Raw genomic sequence first — 18,031 nt, forward strand, 5'->3', positions numbered from 1 at the left:
TGATTAGTGATTTCTGAACCTCTCCAATTCGAGTGTCTGGCAGCCACTCCTCCTTACCAAAGTTCATGAACTGTACTGCATACATTTCAGTCTTCTGGCATTTCCGAAAGGGATCAGTTCCCTCAGGCCTGTTTTTCTTGGCGCTCACCTCAGTGTTTCTCACTCGCTGCAGGTCTGGAAGCAGCAGGCCCTGAGAAAGGAAGGAGGGCTGCACTGCCCCATGCCCCGGCCTTGAGACATGATTCCTGGAAGAAGCAAGGAACGGGCTGAGGTTTGCCACAGCGTGGGGAATTCCTCACTGCTCATGGGGCATGTCCCACCCCATGCTTATCGTTAGGACTTGTGCTTGCATTCAGGTAGCAGTCAAAAACTGTCTCTAAGGAAAGCATTTGTTTACTGCTTTTTTTGTTCTGTTTTATGCTGTGCTGGTGTGTCCTCACCTTGATGACTGAATGCAGTTCTGGGCACCACAGTACAAAAAAGACATAACCCTCATGGAGAACATCCAAAGGAGAACTATGAAAATGGTGAAGGCTCTGAAGGGCAAGGTGTGTGAGGAGCAGATGAGGTCCCCAGTTCGCTCAGCACAGAGCAGAGGAGCTGAAGGGAGCACTCATAACACAGAGAGCAGAGGGGCAGCGTTGAGCTCTGATTCAATGATTAAATGATTAAGGCCCTGTTAGATAGCCAGGACTCTCACTGCACGTTTCCCTAAAAGTAGTGCTGAAAAGTTGGACTTCCAGAAATTGACACATGGGTACATGAGTTGTGCATGTGCAAATATATAATCAATGAATGTACAGATGTTATAATTATGAAATACACCAAAGAGTTTGGCTAAGCAATTATTATACCCAAAGAGAATACATAGAATGCTTATCTGTGTCCTGGGCTTACTAGGAAACTCCTATTCATCCTGTGATCTCCTGCCAAAAGCATTCACAGATGGAGGGGATCTCCAGAAGAGATCCTTTCCCACTGGCAGTCAGCTCTTCAATGGGTCTAGGAGCGGTGCAGCCAGGCTCCACCCCCTTCCAGCAGCACAGGTGAATTGCCTTCACCTGTGCTCCCATGGCTGACTCATGGCTCGCCTCAGGTGATCAGAGGTTCAGGCCGTGATTCAGCAGTTCCCATACAGCAAAATAATGCACACAGCCTAATGGCACAATAATGAAATGATAAGGAGATGAGCACCGGATTTTTGGGAGTTCTAACTTATGCAATGAAAGGGTGTTGGGAGCTCCCCATCAGCCGCCTGGCTGTTTTCTCTCTGAAGCTCCTTGAAGGATGCTACACAAGGAGCCACTTTGCTGGAATGAGGCACACCAGTGCTATTTCACTTGAAAAGGCTCATTGTGAAGTGAACATTCCCGTTTTGAAAAGTTATTCACAACAAAGTGGTAAGGAACTTTTTGAGGGCCCTTGCAAAATGCAGTCCTGTGCTCCAGCTCTCTCAGTAATGTTGGTGTCACATTGGTGGCAGACAAAAAGCAAATGCAGGATCTCAAAGGTCAGGCAAGAAATTTTGAAGCAAACCTGGGAGTTCTGCAGTGACACCTCTTTGTTGAATGAAATATAAAAATGGCATACACAACCCATACTGTAAACCATGTGTAGTGGCCAATAGAGCACCAACACAAGCTCTGTGCTTGCAGCTGAAGACCATTTGAGAAGATGAGTATGCCAAGGAAGTCAAGGCCAAGGGCAAAGCCCTGAGGCCCAGCACCTCTATGCAGAGCTCCGGGCACTGGCACAGAGCAGCTAGCTGGGACAAATCAGCCCTGCCATCTGCCACAGTGAGCAGTGGAGTTGGGCTGGATGAAGACCCGAAGGACTTTCTTCTGTAGGCCCCAAGGAGCCTATCTAAGCTGTGGAAATCAACTGAAGCTCGTTTGTTTCCAGGACATCTGAGAATGTCTTTGGTGGGAGGTCACAGAATTAACAGGATAAAGCATGGGGACAAGTCTGCAGGGTTATCCTCCTGAGAAACACCAGGAAATGGTGTCTTGGTTAGGGTGAATGCCCCCAGAAAAGGGGCCACAGCACCTGCTTGTTTCACAATGAACATTTCATGCTAGCTTCAGATTCAGGCTCTGTCTCTTTTACAAAGATGCACTTTACTTATGTCCTACCAAACACCCTCTCTAGGAGAAAAACAGTTTCTGCAGACAGAATGATCCTTTTTTTCTGGCTGAAAGGTCAGAACAGTTCCCAGATGCAGTCAGCTCTGCCAGCAGGATGACTTGCCACCACCCCAGGTAAGTCTGCATGAAGGCTTCTGTTGTTAAAAAGGAAAAGCGAATCCCTACCAACGCCGTGACACTGGCAAACATTTCTGGAGTTGATCTGTTCTGAAATGGACACGATGGCCTTGCTCAGAGCAAGGTTACAGCTGAGTTTAGGGTTGGTGTAACGCTGTGTGAGCCATGGTGGCTGAGACTGTGCATCAAACACAGGTCCTACATCACTTGTGCTGAGCTGGTTGTCCCTGACTGGCAGCCTGGGCCCAAAGGTTTCCGCTTCTATGCAGAGTCCTCTCTTGGGATAACAGCATCTGAAAGTAGTGCCCATATGTTTCTCCACTGTGTGGGGAATAAAATAACTTTATACCAGGCTGGTTTCCTTGACTCTTCCTTTCAAAGTAGTTAAAGCAATACATCTCTGTGCATAGGCAGAACTTGACATTCTTTTCATGCTCGGAAGATTTTATTCACAACTATAAAGGCCAGATATTTTATCTTTTTTTTCCTTTGCTTAATGAAAGCCTGAATCCCAGAGAATCTCAGCAGCTCCAGAACCATGCTGAGCATGGGGACCTGAAAAACAGACTCATTGCATGGTATGGATCAGCTGGGAATTATATTCAAGAAACCTTTTTTTTCATTAAAATTGCCTTATCTTCTCTCCACAGCTCCCAGTGCCGACATTTCACTGTGCATGGCATTTTTTTATTATTATTTTTTATGATTTAACACCACAAACTGCCTCTGAGCACACTCTAATGCTGGGTGAGTGCAGCATCAAGGCAGATCACATTCTGCCATCTGCTACAGTTCTCCCTGTGCAACTTCCAATCCTACACCCAGATTTGGATCCGGCACTGGTCCAGACACAGATGTGATGGGAATACAGCTCACTAAGGGATAGACCCTCTGCTGCTGAGGCTGCACTTGGTGGGGTTGTGGTGTTTTTTGCCACTGACTGTTGCTATACTCATCACTTTGGATCAGTTCCCTTCCTTTTTCCTTCCTGAGAATCTGCAGCATCCACGTTGGCTACCACTGGTTGCCTCTGAAACTATGTCAGTTTGAAGGAATGAGGCAAGGAACATTCTTTTCAATTAACAGGATTTCAACTGTATTTCTGATTTAATTTGTGATGAGAAAAGTGAGATTCCCCTGGTGACCCTTCAGAGAGCTGGGCTGCATGAAACCAGAGCAAACCAGAAGTGCAGGTCTGAGTATGCTCAGAATAAATTGCTGAGACCATCAAGGAGATCTTGAGTGGGGAGAACTGGAAGGAGCCTTGCTGGAGCTGCCAGGCCAGAGGAGAAGCTGTTCCTCGGTGGTAGATCTGAAATCACTAAGTGACAATGAGCAGGAGCAGCCAGCAGAAGGGGAAAGCCAGTGGGAGCAGCAAGGAAAAGACAACTGGAGACATGGCTAGGGAAGGAATATCTCCTGAGTGGGTGGCCCTGGGACCCATAGTCTACCCTGGGATTGGTGGTGAAGACTGAAAGGTCTCCGTCTTCCTGAACACGTCCTCTCATGTGCAAGGAGAAAGAGTGTGCCAGCTCATTCCCTGTCTCACCCACCTTCCTAACTGGGATGCACCTAGTTCCATGCAGGATTGAGAGAGGGCCATCCAGCTACAGCCCTGGGGAAGGTCACATTTCCAGTCTGAGAGCACCTCCAAAGCCACTAAGTATATTCCAAATCTTTGTCTATGTGAAGGGATCCTGGAAGTACACATTAATGTTGATTAATGTAAGTTGGTGAGAGATGACATGATGGGCTCAGGTTGCTGTGACCTGTTGAATGTATTTACAAGCCTGAGCCCTTTGAGAGATGCTAGTTGTTTCCTAAAACAAAGTTGCTTTAGTGACAGATAGTGAAGAGCAGCTATTTCAGAAACCATTAAAACTTGCTCTGTGTTTATGTGCGAAGGCAAAGGAGTTGTTTATTCTCAGGCCAGATTTGAATTGACCTACCACGTCTAAACCAACCAGTACAACCAGAAATTTTGACAGCTCCTTGAGAAAATGAAACAACACAATGGTACTACAAAATAGCAGAAGTAGCAACTACTGAAGAGCAGCAACTGGAACAACGAAGCACTAACTAAGAAAATATGCTGTCATAGTCTGCCATAGAGCGAGTTAGAAAAAACATACAAAAGCCTGGTAATTGTACTGGATGAAAGAGACAGAATGAAGTCCAGACTACAGTGGACATGCTAAATATAAAGATGAGATGTTCCTAGACCAAGCTAGGTAGCTAAGCAACTAACCTACAAAGAACCAAGCACAGTTCACCCCAACTTCTTCCAAGAACTGAAATGAACTGTTAGAGCTGAAATAAATCCTGAGTCACTGAGTGAAATCTCAGATGAAAGGGAAAGAGGGAAAGAAAAAATAGCCACTGGCAATCTTTTGCATCTATTGTATAAGTACATCAAAACCAGACTATATGATGAACCGGAGAAGCAGAAAAATCCATGACGCATGCAAGGAAAAAATAATAAAAAAGAATAAAAAAATGTCTCATGTGAAAGTACAGGTGAATAATACTTTTTCGTGTCACACAACCACGTTGCAGAAAACACAAAGAAAGGACTATAAAAGCACCTTTAGAAACAGATAAATCCGCTGTCTCAGGAGATTAAGCAGGCCGTTTATCTGCTCATGGAACTAGACTAGAACCTGGGAGAGAGAACTGTAAAAGCAATTCAGCTGACACAGACCAACAGACACATGCTCACTGCTTTCTTGTTGGTGTGGCCAATGCATCACCTTCAGGAGAAGTGGGCATAACTCCTCGTGGACAGGAGGCTTCCCCTCCCTCTGGACCATTACATTCCATTTACAGCCTTTCCTGCAAAGTGTTACACATTTCTGACTTTGGCACTTTTTTCTTTGTGTTTGCAGAGTTACCCAGGTGCCTGAGCAGAAGCTTGCTCTGACTGACTGCAAGCAAGGCAAATCAGATCTTTAGCTGCAGTTGACATTCAATAAAAACTCCCACCTGATTTACATGATCAAAATCATCTGCTGGGCTTGTCAGTGCCAGAGTGTTAGCAGAATGACTTTCTGTCTCTTTTCTGCATCAAGAAGAGAGGTCTTTCTTCCTTTCAAAGGGATGCAGCACTTACTAAAGGCTTATGCTATTCAGAACATCATTTTTCTCACTTTGCTCATGTATCTTCGTGCCCTCAACTGGTGCAATGCTCACTGAAGGCATCCATTAGATTCAACCCTTCCTCTTATAGGTTTTTTATTTATTTAAGATTTTCATGATTTTTTTTTCTAAAACAGACTTTTTGTGCCACTGCTTCTTTCTTTTTATCCTTTGATGGCACAATGACAGCTTTCCTCCTGGATCCCTGCATGAGCAGTTGGCAATGGCAAACAGCATTGCTGCTACTTCTAATCACCATCAAAGCTGATTCTCTAACTGCTATAAACACAACAATGCATATTGGAGGAACAGGCAGCAGCAATGGTTACTCGTGAGACACCTGTTCTTTCAATTTAAGTTCTTATTCGTGCACATTTCAGGGACAGCAAATCAAAGAATGGAAAGAATTTGTGTAAAGAGCTCTCACTGTCTTCTAATCTCAGTTACGCAGAAAAATATATGGGAACAGACTTTGGAAAAAGAGACATACACTGCACATAGCTTTCCACTTCTTTCCTCATGACTGCACAAGGAAATGAGTTACAGGCATCCAAATACCCACAGCATCCTCAGCTGTTCCTACAGCTCCCATAGCTGTTGCACAAGCCTATGTCACCTCAGGAACCATTCAGGTACTTGCACAGTCTGTAGTTGTGGAGAGAAAGATTCTGAAAAGCTCCTCGTGTACAATATCTATCAGCCTGGTGGTGGAACTGAAATGAAATGGTTTGTGGTTTAGCTAAGATTTGTGAAAATACCAGGCTGAACTGACACCAAAATATTTTGATTCAAGGAGAAAACAATCCTATTACTAAGATGCAGTTAGATTTGGACTACTTGTAATTGAGGGGGGGAAAGGGAGATTTTTCCTACAGATCAGATATGGAAAGTCACTTGTCACTGCAATGAATAATGCCAGGAAACAATGAAGTCCCTGAATAGATCTTTTGAGGCATGGATCTCCAGGCTGATAAAAGTCAGACTGAAAACACAGTATTTCATTTCCACTAAAGTATTCTCCATTCAAGACTTTTGGCTCATCTCAGATAAACTGAAGCCAGCAAAAACACTTCCATCTTTTTCCGTAAGTTTTAGGTCAGGATCTTTCTGAGGAAGATGCATAACAAATCTAGCACATGGAAGGCAACAGGCATGTTTCTGGCTCTGCAGAATATCTAGCTGGGTCTGAAAAGCAAGCAGGAGGGACAACGATTTCTGCAACCATTATACAACAATAGCTGACTGCATATTCATTCTTTTCCATATTTAATAACATTGACCCCTTGTCCCTTCCCATGCCACTGCTTATTGTATTCAATTATTGGCTGAAATGCTACTGCAACATAAATAAGCAATCAATAAATAATGAGAACATCCCTTGTAAATGCCACAAACAGAAGTGCCAGACTTTTCACAGATTTTGGCTAGGTTTAACAGTTCCCCGTAGTCCTCTTCTGTGCCCTTCTGGGCTGCACAGTGCCAAAGGACTCCATGACTTTGTCTCAGCCTTTGCTAAAATGCTGGCGGGAAGTGCTGAGCCTGCCTGACTCCTCTTAATGACAAGGGTATGGCCAAAGGCACTCAGCAGGAGTGATCAAGAGATGCTCAGCCCCCTGCAGGATTTGGCTGTGACATACTGCAGCTGGGTTGTGATCAGATGGATAAACCTGTTACCAAACTGTGGACACTGTGTTACCCTGATGGTATGAAATTGAAAGAAGGGGAGAGTTATGCATGTCATGCCAAGCCATGCCATGCCATGGTATGCAATGCCATCCCATCCCATTCCACTTCATGCTGTGCAACACCAAATCATTACACATCATGCCATGCCGTGCCACACCATACCACATCATACCATAGCACACCACATCATGCCAACCCATAACATACAATTAATTCTAACTTACATTGATAGTTTGCATTTCTCCTGACTGCTTTGCGCAGATTTTGGTGACAGTGACAACAACTGTGCTTCCAGCAAAATCTGGAGCATAATCAAACAACAGGAAGTTTTCCATCACCTGTCCTCTTCCCAAGGGCATGATGCTGCTCCAGCTTGGTATCATGGCACCTTGTTCTGGAACATCCAGCAAACCTGTTCCCAAGTGCAGGCTGTATGCTCCCCCACCTTGCTTTCAGACATGCTGTTGCCTGGACAACATTTCTGCTCTCAGAAACAGCATTCACCTGCACACACGGACAAAAGTGACTGTGCCCCAGAGATCACCTTCCCTGGCTGTAACAGCAAAGGCCCAAAGTGCTAATTAAAAATAGATCAGAGCAGAGGGGAGCCAGCAGGTTTCAAGCCTCATCAGAAATGTCTGAAGCAAAGACTTCAGATGACATTGAGTGCTGACTAAGTGATCTAGTCCCCAGGACTTCCACTGAAATGAAAGCCACAGACTGGAGACTGACTGCTTAGGCTAATGAAGCTGAATCACTGTGAAACTGCCGTGAGATTAAAAATTCACTGTGAGGTGAGAAATGGAGGCACAGCAGGGCTCAGGGCAAGGGATGCCCTTACAGAGGGATGAAACCGAGGGCTGCACCGAAGGCAAAATCACACTGAGTGACAGCAAATGTCGTTAGAAACATCGGATGTGAGGTGAATAGGTCCTCGAGCTGGGTGGCAATGCTCCGTCCCTGCAGTGAGCTGAGGACAGACGTCAGCGGTGCTGAGCACTGACACTGGCTGTGCAGTGCCACCAGGTGGCAGTGCCTCAAAGCAGTACTCGGGGAGCAGCAGCAATTGTTTATTTTTGTTTAACTAACTGGAGCAGTAATTGGTGTATCAGGAGAGGCAGAGGGCCACCCAGGCACCACAGTGCTTGTGGCAAAAACACATATATCCCTACATTCCAGACTTGGTGCCACTGTGCACCATGGGCAGCACTTCCCAGCCCAGATTTCCTACAGTTTCAATTACATTTCCAACTGCAGCAGTGAAGGCAGATGGTTAGGTAAGCCCTAGGCTGGGTTTTGATTTTCTCTCACTTTAGAGAATAAAAATCAATGAGGCAGGCTCCTTTCTAATTCTAGCTCACCTCGCTTACAGATCCTTAGTGCCACAGTGCAGCAGGACATTTATTTGAAAACACTTATTTCCTTTTTCAAAAAATCATAGAATCATTTGAGTTGGAAGGGACACTTAAAGGACATCGAGTCCTACTCCCCTACAATGAACAGGGACACCTACAGCTCCGTCAGGTGCTCAGAGCTCCATCCAGCCTGACCTTGGATGTTTCAGGGGCAGGGCATCCACTACCTCTCTGGGCAACCTGTGCCAGTCAGTGTCTCACTACCCTTACTGTAAAAACTTATTTATTATACCCAACATATTGGCAGGGCTGTGCTTCATTCTTTCATCTGCCAGCTCGTACTGCTAGTGAAGGTTTCCAAGACCCAGGTGCAAGGCCATGCACTTGGTTTTATTGAACCGCATGAGGTTCATCTGGGCTCAATGCTCAATCTGTCTAGGTCTCTCTGAATGGCATCCTGACCCTCAGGCGTAGGCAGGGAATAGGAATCCTCACAGTGAGGGAAGAAAGATGCTCACAGGAAGTAGTGCTGTCCCTGTTGTTACTCCATGTGCTGCAGATTCCTTTTGTGGCTGCAGGCAAAGTGCTTTGAGCTCCATCCACACTCAGGCTTCTTGTTGATTGTGGATTTGGACTTAGAGGGCTTAGTGCTTCAGTTTTCTAACTAAAAGAAAAGAGAGAGAAAAGCAAAACATCTTGCACTCTGGATGCAGGAAAATGTTAACAGATAACACAGGGACAATGCCACACAGACACTTGCAAAAGGCAACCCACAAGGCAGGTTTATCAGTAGGGGGCTGATTTGTTTACCAATAGTGTTTTCAAAACATCCACCTTGTGTAGAAGATGAATGCTTTATTTTTCTTTCTTTTCTTTTTTTTTTTTTTTTTTTTTTTTTTTAATAGTGCCTGAATGACACCAACATCACACTTCTCTTACTGAAAGGACGAGGAGAGGGGTACTGCTGGACCTTATTCTCACTAATAGAGAAGGGTTTGTCAGGGAAGTAAAGGTCGGGGGCAGCTTGGGTTGTAGTGACCACGAGATGGTGGAGTTCAAGATCCTGAGTGGAAGAAGTAAAGCAAAAAGTAGGATTGCTATCCTGGACTTTAGGAGAGCCAACTTCGATCTCTTTCGGGGCCTACTTGGAGCTGTCTCATGGGCTAGGGTGTTGGAAGGCAAGGGGGCCTGTGAGAGCTGGTCAGCATTTAAGCAGCTCTTCTTCCAAGCTCAGGATCGGTGCGTCCCTGTGAGGAAGAAATCGGGAAAGGGTGGCAGGAGACCTGTGTGGATGAGCAAGGAGCTCGTGCACAAACTCAAAGGAAAGAAGAAGGCCCATGAAATGTGGAAAAAGGGTCTGACTACTTGGGAAGAATACAGGAATGTTGTCAGGGTCTGCAGGGATGCGACAAGGAAGGCTAAAGCCCGCCTGGAATTAAATCTGGCAAAGGGGATAAAAGATAATAGAAAGGTTTTTTCAAGTACATTAACAGTAAAAGGAAGACTAGGGAGAATGTGGCTCCCCTGCTAAGTGACGGGGGTGTTCTGGTAACGGGAGATGCTGAGAAGGCGGAGATACTGAATGCCTTCTTTGCTTCTGTCTTCAGTGAAAAAGCTCCCCCTCGGGAATCTGAGACCCTGGAGGTTAGTGAGAGGATCTGGGGAATGGAAGACCCCCCTTCTGTCAGGGAAGAGGTGGTCCGGGAGCGCCTAGGCAACATCAATGTTCACAAATCCATGGGACCCGATGGGATTCATCCACGGGTGCTGAAGGAGCTGGCAGAGGTGATTGCTGAACCGCTTTCTGTCATCTTTGAGAAGTCTTGGAAGACGGGGAAGGTGCCTGAAGACTGGAAGATAGCCAACGTCACCCTGGTCTTCAAAAAAGGCAAGAAGGAAGACCCAGGCAATTATAGGCCAGTCAGCCTCACCTCTGTCCCTGGAAAGGTGATGGAACAGCTTGTACTGGATGTCATCTCCAGACAACTGGAAGAAGAGGAGGTTATCAGGAGTAGTCAGCACGGGTTCACAAGGAGGAGGTCGTGCTTGACCACCCTGGTAGCCTTCTATGATGTTGTCTCTGGCTGGGTGGATAGGGGGAGAGCAGTGGATGTAGTCTACCTTGATTTCAGCAAGGCATTTGATACTGTCCCCCACGACATCCTTATAACAAAGCTGAGGAAGTGTGGGATAGATGAGTGGACAGTGAGGTGGGTTGAGAACTGGCTGACTGGCAGAGCACAGAGGGTCGTTGTTGGTGGTGCAGAGTCCGGTTGGAGGCCTGTAACTAGCGGTGTTCCTCAGGGGTCTGTTCTGGGTCCGGTCTTGTTCAACATCTTCATCAATGACCTTGATGAGGGGATAATGGCCACCCTCAGCAAGTTTGCTGATGATACGAAGTTGGGAGGATTGGCTGACACGCCTGAAGGCTGTGTTGCCATTCAGCAAGACCTGGATAGGCTGGAGAGCTGGGCAGAAAAAAACCGGATGAGGTTTAACAAAAGCAAGTGTAGAGTCTTGCATCTGGGGAGGAATAATTCCATGCACCAGTACAGGTTGGGGGATGACCTGCTGGAGGGGAGCTCTGCGGAAAGGGACCTGGGTGTCCTGGTGGACGACAGGTTGGCCATGAGCCAGCAGTGTGCCCTTGTGGCCAAAAAGGCCAATGGCTTACTGGGGTGCATTAAAAAGAGTGTGGCCAGCAGGTCAAAGGAGGTGATCCTCCCCCTTTACTCTGCCCTGGTAAGACATCATCTGGAGTACTGCATCCAGTTCTGGGCTCCCCAGTACAAAAAAGACAAGGATCTCTTGGAAAGAGTCCAGCGGAGGGCCACAAAGATGGTGAAGGGCCTGGAGCATCTCCCCTATGAGGAAAGGCTGAGTGAACTGGGTCTGTTCAGCCTTGAGAAAAGGAGACTGAGAGGGGACCTGATCCAGGTCTATAAATATCTAAGGTGTGGGGGGCAGAATGGCGAGGCCGGACTCTTTTCAGTGGTGAGTGGAGACAGGACAAGGGGAAACGGCTGGAAACTGCAGCATAGGAAGTTCTGCACAAACATGCGCAAGAACTTCTTTACAGTGAGGTGACGGAGCACTGGAACAGGCTGCCCAGGGAGGTGGTGGAGTCTCCTTCTCTGGAGATGTTCAAGACCTGCCTGGATGCCTACCTGTGCGACCTGCTGTAGGGAACCTGCTTTGGCAGGGGGGTTGGACTCGATGATCTCTGGAGGTCCCTTCCAACCCCTACAATTCTGTGATTCTGTGATTCTGTGAAAAGACCAAATTTCACTCTTTAAAAGTTGCTTGTCATGTCTGGATCATCTCTCATCACCAGCTCCCTGTTTCTTCTGCAAAACAGCCAGAAAATGTTTTGGAGGGAACTGTGGGTAGCAACAATGAAAAGAATTTCTCATATTTACACAGCAGAAGCAAACTACCTGTGTAAAAGCCACACTGTGTAGGAGGGTACCAAACAGTCATGTCCTATTGAAAACAGACCACTGGCACAGGTTGCCCAGAGAGCTGGTGGATGCCCCATCCCTGGGGACATTCAGAAACAGGCTGGAAAAGGCTCTGAGCCCATAACTGAGCTGTAGGTGTCCCTGTTCATTGCAGGGGAGTTAGACTGTATGGCATTTAAGATTCAAAAGAATCTATGAAATAAACCTTTTCCCTTCACCAGGGCTACCAAAAGTCATGCTCTTGCTTCAGTCTACTCCTTTCTTAGCAAACTGCGGAATTAAACCAAAGCCCATTTTGCACTGAATTTTGCATTGAAATCAACAGAGAAGGGGAAAGATCCTCAGACCAGACAGTGAAAATCCATCATCCTTAACAACCTCAATCACCCATATATGCAGCTACACACAGAGCAGGAGAGGCAGGAAATCCAGCTCAGTGAAATCCCACTCATGGGAATGGGAAGTCTCCTGGATATAAACAGGGAGCTGAGCATGTGCAATTGGCAGCTTGCTGCAGGGTGATACAAGCCAAGTTGTTTAAGGAAATAAAACAGTGAGAAATGTTAAAGCCAACCATTGTCTCCTCCTGGAGAGCTGCCTGCTCTGCAGGTACTCGCTGCTCATCTCAGCTTTCAAACAGAATCCAGTATTTCCCCAGCCCTGGAAATGGTCCTATCTGGGTCTGTGTGACATGCAGCACAAATACCAAAACCTCCTTCTGTAGAGACACCTGGTTGGATTTCTATTTTTTCTTTGCCAAAAGATCATTTTCTGCCTGGTCTAGAGGAACTTGCCCCATCACCTCAACATGACATTCTTTGGAGCATCATCAGTGATTTCCAGCCCCTTTAAATATTTCCTAAGCACTCAGATCCCTGAGGGAAGAGATTTCAGAAGAAATTGGAATGCAGTAAAGCTACTCTTATTTGTGCTGTTCCTGTCAGAGAAGTGGCTGTGGGCTTTTTCAGTAAAGCTGCAGGTCTCTGTGAGCATTTGGACATTTGTGCCTTGTTGTTTCTAGCTGACAACATGCAAAATAATGAAAAATCAGCACACCTCATCCCCACTTGGGTGCTAAAGAGAGTTAGTCTCTACACATTGCTATTTTACCATTTTCTCATGGTAGTCTAAACCCTTGGGATCTTTCTGATACAGTACACAGGGAATTTGTAGTGTTCCAAAATGTAACATATATAACCAGTAAAACTACTTGGTCTCCAACAGACATATAGGTTAAAACTGGCTCAGTGCCTCCAGTCAGTCTCTACCCATCAATGCTGCATCTGCCCTTCAAGTTGGGCAGTCACTTTTCCCTTCACTTTCCTTGCCTGGATGATGTACCGGCAGCTCTCCATCTTTCCAGCCCTGCCTGCAAAACAGGATGGAGGATATCCCAAGGGTGCTCCTCCCAGCTTTGGCACTGGCACAGTAAGATGCAAAGCTGCAGGACTAACCTTTTCATAGAACCAGAGGTTGGAAGGGACCTCACATCCCCATCCTTGGCCGTGGGCTCACTGCCCCCCACCAGATCAGGCTGCCGAGGGCCCTCCCCACCATGACCTTGCACACCTCCAGGGATGTGGCACCCACCCTTGTCTGTGCATGTTCTACTCTATCTGTGGGGAAGGAAGGCTTTTAGTGTAGTCCCATAGTGTAGTGTAGCCCCACAGGACATATACGTGCTCTATAGACTTTAGATCATCAATGTGGAGAAAAGACAGTGGATTTGGATGTTGTGGGAAGTCTTCATACATATTGAAGTAAACAGATAGAAATGAAGCAAATATTGACTGAATAGTTGTCACATTGCCTTGGAAAAGCAAAGCCTTTTGTGGCTCAGCATGACACTCTACCAGGCCATGTTTTGCTCTGAGGTTTGTAGCAGAGACATCGCCTCAGTAATGTCATTTCAGTCTAGGAATGTCTACAGAATGTATTTACAATTGAAAAAAATGGAGAAGAAAATCGCTGAGAAACCTCAGGCATGTTACTGTGGCAGGATGATAAAACACAGAATACATGACAAAATAGGATTTTAAACAACTTTGACATTTCCACCTGAGCTTTCTAATGTCTGCGCTGGTATAAGGCAGGGATCCCTGGCAAGTGCATGCTGCTGTGCAAGATTAACAGAGGAGGGATGAAATTTTCCCAAGCTGTGAAGAGGCGCTGCCCAAGTACGATGATCGGCCATCGTTACAGGCTGTGTCTGACAAGAAACGTGGGAACCTTGTCAAGGACCTTATCTTAGCGTAGGGAACTGTGCACTAACACTTGGGATTTATATTCTAATGCTCAGAGGAAAAAATGCTGACCTCCTATGGCATGCTGAGAAATGGGCTATTAAGGTGAATACCGGGGCTTAAATCGAGGAAGGCAAATAGGGAAAGTGAATTCTTACAGACATTCAGCTAGCCCCTCCCCAGACGTGGCATGACCAGGGAAAGCAGGACCAACCAACGCAAGTGTAACCTTCATTACAAGACGCTACAACAGCAAACAGCCATACAGTTTGTGCACCAATTGGCAACAGAAACAAACCTTCCTCAGGAAGTGCTTGTATAACTTGTTCTGCAAAATAGATACCTATGTTTCCGTGCATGTTTGGGATTTGCAGTTCCACAGTTGGGCTGTGTTAAGCTTTAACTTGACTTCACAACACATGGGCTGAGGAGGAAGATGGCTCCCAGAGGGACAAGGACAGAGAATGCCACCATAAGGAACGACACATAGGAGTTCTGTTTACACACAAGTCAAACTGACAAATCAAGACGAACTTAATGCATCTCACTTCAAGAAGGCCCCAAGCATTGAAGAAAATGAATCCTGACTAAACTAACAAAATTGATTTGAGCACAAATGAAAGAAATTTGGCGCTGTAGTGACAACAGAGCTCCATCAGTAGTGGTCTTTGTGAGATGCGTTTCATTGCAGACGTGCTAAATTAATTCCCGGCATTGCGGAGTGAGGAATGTTCATGCTAGAAAGCTGATTCCAGAGCATCTTACATTACTGGACCTGTCTTAAGCTGGATACATAGAACTTCCACTGCAGAGAAGCAGCTGCTTTATGTTGGGTTGGGTTCTGGGAAGAATAAGGCTCCATGTCTCAGAGAGCGAAACCACTTGTAAAAGTTCAATGTCTGTGGCATAATCAACATAGGTGTCAGAAATACAGTTTTTCACATTCACAATAACATCATAAATTACACCCCAATGCTTCAGCAGAAATTGCATATTGTGGCACACTGGTAATTTCCACACTGAAGTTGCGTAGGGGCTGTGCAAAACAAACACGTTACAGCCTCCCTGTTTCTGTGTGGTTTACATCAATGCTTGAACCAAAGGTCTGGGTGCTAACATCATTGGTTTAAAACGTGAAATCCTTGAATATTTCTAAGAACAGTTTATAAAACCTTTGCCAACTACCTGTAAGTACAAATTGCAATACATATCTGTATATGTTCTCTTACCATTTGTGTGCTGCTAAGTTTCCAATGCCTTGACGCTGGTCAAGCTGTAGCTGTTGCAGTTTAGCATAGAGGAGTAGGATTAGATGGGTCGAGTGGTGGAACACTAATGCACAGGTAATCTACAAATGTGAAACACCTGCTCTAGTTCAACAAAACAAGTGGATAAAGTCTCTTTGGTATGGAGGACAATGGCCACCACCCAAAATACTATCCTGGGCATTGAAAAGCAAGTCTTGCTCCAGTGCAGTACCCCAGAAAGATTTGAGTCAGACTACGGGACTCATATCTGAAACAACCTAAGCAAACCTGAGTCAAAGGTCAGGGACCAAGGTGCATGATTTAGGTGACACAAAATGATGGAGAAGGCCATAGCATAGCTCAAGATCCAATGCTGGGTGAGAACAGGCAGTAACTTGAACTGCATGACGGCAGTAGCTAAGCAATACTGTAGGCCACAATCACAACAGTTGTTATATACCTTGTTAAATGTGTTACATTAACAACCACCCAGGTTAAAGAACACTACCTTCAGCTGGAACCAGAACTAACTACATTATGCAGTAACCAAGTGTTGCGAAACGTTCTTCCAATACTGAAAGACAATGAGGACAGCTTGACCTCAACATCACAAATTAATGAATTTAAAGGACAATTTACATAAGTGGAAATTAAACTGAGGGAATCAAAGGTAAAACTAAATACTAAGAATGGATAAAAAAAGATAGGGACATGAGCAAGACACCAATGGTATGAAAAAAGAGGTAGAGCACCCTAATGGGATGAGTTTCAACAAGGCCAAATGCCGGGTGCTGCACTTTGGCTACAACAACCCCAGGCGACACTACAGGCTTGGGGCGGTGTGGCTGGAGGACTGCGTAGAGGAAAAGGACCTGGGGGTATTGATTGATGCTCGGCTGAACATGAGCCGACAGTGTGCCCAGGTGGCCAAGAAGGCCAATGGCATCCTGGCTTGCATCAAAAACAGCGTTGCAAACCGGAGCAGAGAAGTGATTGTTCCCCTATATTCAGCACTAGCGAGGCCGCACCTCGAGTACTGTGTCCAGTTTTGGGCCCCTCACTGCAAGAAAGATATTGAGGCCCTGGAATGTGTTCAAAGGAGGGCAACAAAGCTGGTGAGGGGTCTGGAACACAGGCCATATGAGGAGAGGCTGAAGGAGCTGGGAACGTTCAGCCTGGAGAAGAGGAGGCTTAGGGGAGACCTCATTGCTCTCTATAACTTCCTGAATGGAGGTTGTAGTGAGTTGGGGGTCGGCCTCTTCTCTCGTGTCATTAGTGATAAGACCAGGGGGAACGGTTTCAAGCTACGGCAGGGGAGATTCAGGCTGGACATGAGGAAGTATTACTTTTCAGAAAGGGTGGTCAGGCACTGGAATGGACTGCCCAGAGAGGTGGTGGAATCACCGACCCTGGGGGTGTTCAAGGAAAGGCTGGATGTTGTGTTGAGGGACAGGGTTTAGTGGGAGCTATTGGGAATAGGTGAATGGTTGGACTGGATGATCTCTTAGGTCTTTTCCAACCTTGGTGATTCTATGATTCTAATTCCAGCTGAGACAGTTGCTTTTCAGAGCAAAACCTAAGATGCCACATTTTTTTTTTTACTCCTAAAATTAAAGTAAGTGGATAACACACTGAAATTTTTAGCTGAAGCTAAGGAATAGAGACAAGGAAGTTTTAGTTGTCACAGCTTCACCTACAGCCGAGGAGAGTCCTAAACTGGACAAAGAGAAACTTATTCAACAGCATGACATCAAACAGAAAGTCTGGAAAAATAATAAAGGCAGTGCAGTAGGCAGGCTGGCACACGCTCTGTATGAACAATTGCACGCACAGCACTTCTCATACATATATTAACTATTTAACCTTTTATTTCCCACTTTCTTTTCTCTACATCAGAACACAGATGTCTCAAACCATAAGCTGAACTTAATTTCTTTTTTTCCTTCCCCCCTACCCAGATCTTAATAAAATAAGTTATCGGCTAGGTTAAATAAAAAAAAAATACCAGAAAACAAACAACAGATGAAGTTAATCCTCTCAGAAGGTGCAAAACAATAAAAAACCAAAAAGGAATGAGAGGAAAAAAAAAAAAAAGAAAAGCAGCAGACATAACACAGATACAAATCACAAGGACTCAGAAACCTGTATCCACCCATGAGCACACCCACTTTAGCAAATAAAGAAGAGAAAAAACCCAGCACTTCATAAACAACACTGAAAAAACCCAAAGGGAGAAGAGTTGAGAAAAGTCATTCAGCAAGCAAAGACAGCAGGTACAGATAACCAAATGCCCCATTCAAAAGACAGGGAGAACAGCCCAAGTGCCTAGGTGAAGAAAAAAAAAGTAAGACTAAAACCACAAACTTGAAAAGAATAACTACAAAAAACCAGAAACAATAATGACAAACAACTATGATGAAAACATATTTAATAAAAAAGGAAAAAAAAAAGAGGTACAGAGCTGCCAAATTTTCTTATTACCGTTACTTAAAGCTAAGATGTGGAACCAAAACATGGCAACAACTAACAAGACACGACTGTCATTTCCCTGCGCCCCCACGTGCTTCTTGTCATGAATTTCCAGGCATCATTATTCCTTTCCTCTGCAGCAGCTCCTGAAATCAAAAGAGGTCACCATCAGAC

At 45.5% G+C, this 18,031-nt stretch overlaps 1 long non-coding RNA gene across 1 annotated transcript in view; it reads right to left on the bottom strand.

Annotated features, from left to right (window-relative positions):
- Window positions 1–17,984: 17,984 nt before the first annotated feature.
- The window catches only part of LOC122179610, an 18,697-nt gene continuing 18,650 nt past the window's right edge, over window positions 17,985–18,031 (bottom strand). Inside the window, exon 3 of the long non-coding RNA XR_006178772.1 lies at window positions 17,985–18,003. This is a non-coding gene — a long non-coding RNA (uncharacterized LOC122179610). The remainder of the gene's footprint in view (window positions 18,004–18,031) is intronic.

Source organism: Lagopus leucura, unplaced genomic scaffold (genome assembly GCF_019238085.1).
Source record: "Lagopus leucura isolate 7727_CA_CO unplaced genomic scaffold, USGS_WTPT01 Super-Scaffold_100004, whole genome shotgun sequence".
Classification (NCBI taxonomy): Eukaryota; Metazoa; Chordata; class Aves; order Galliformes; family Phasianidae; genus Lagopus; species Lagopus leucura.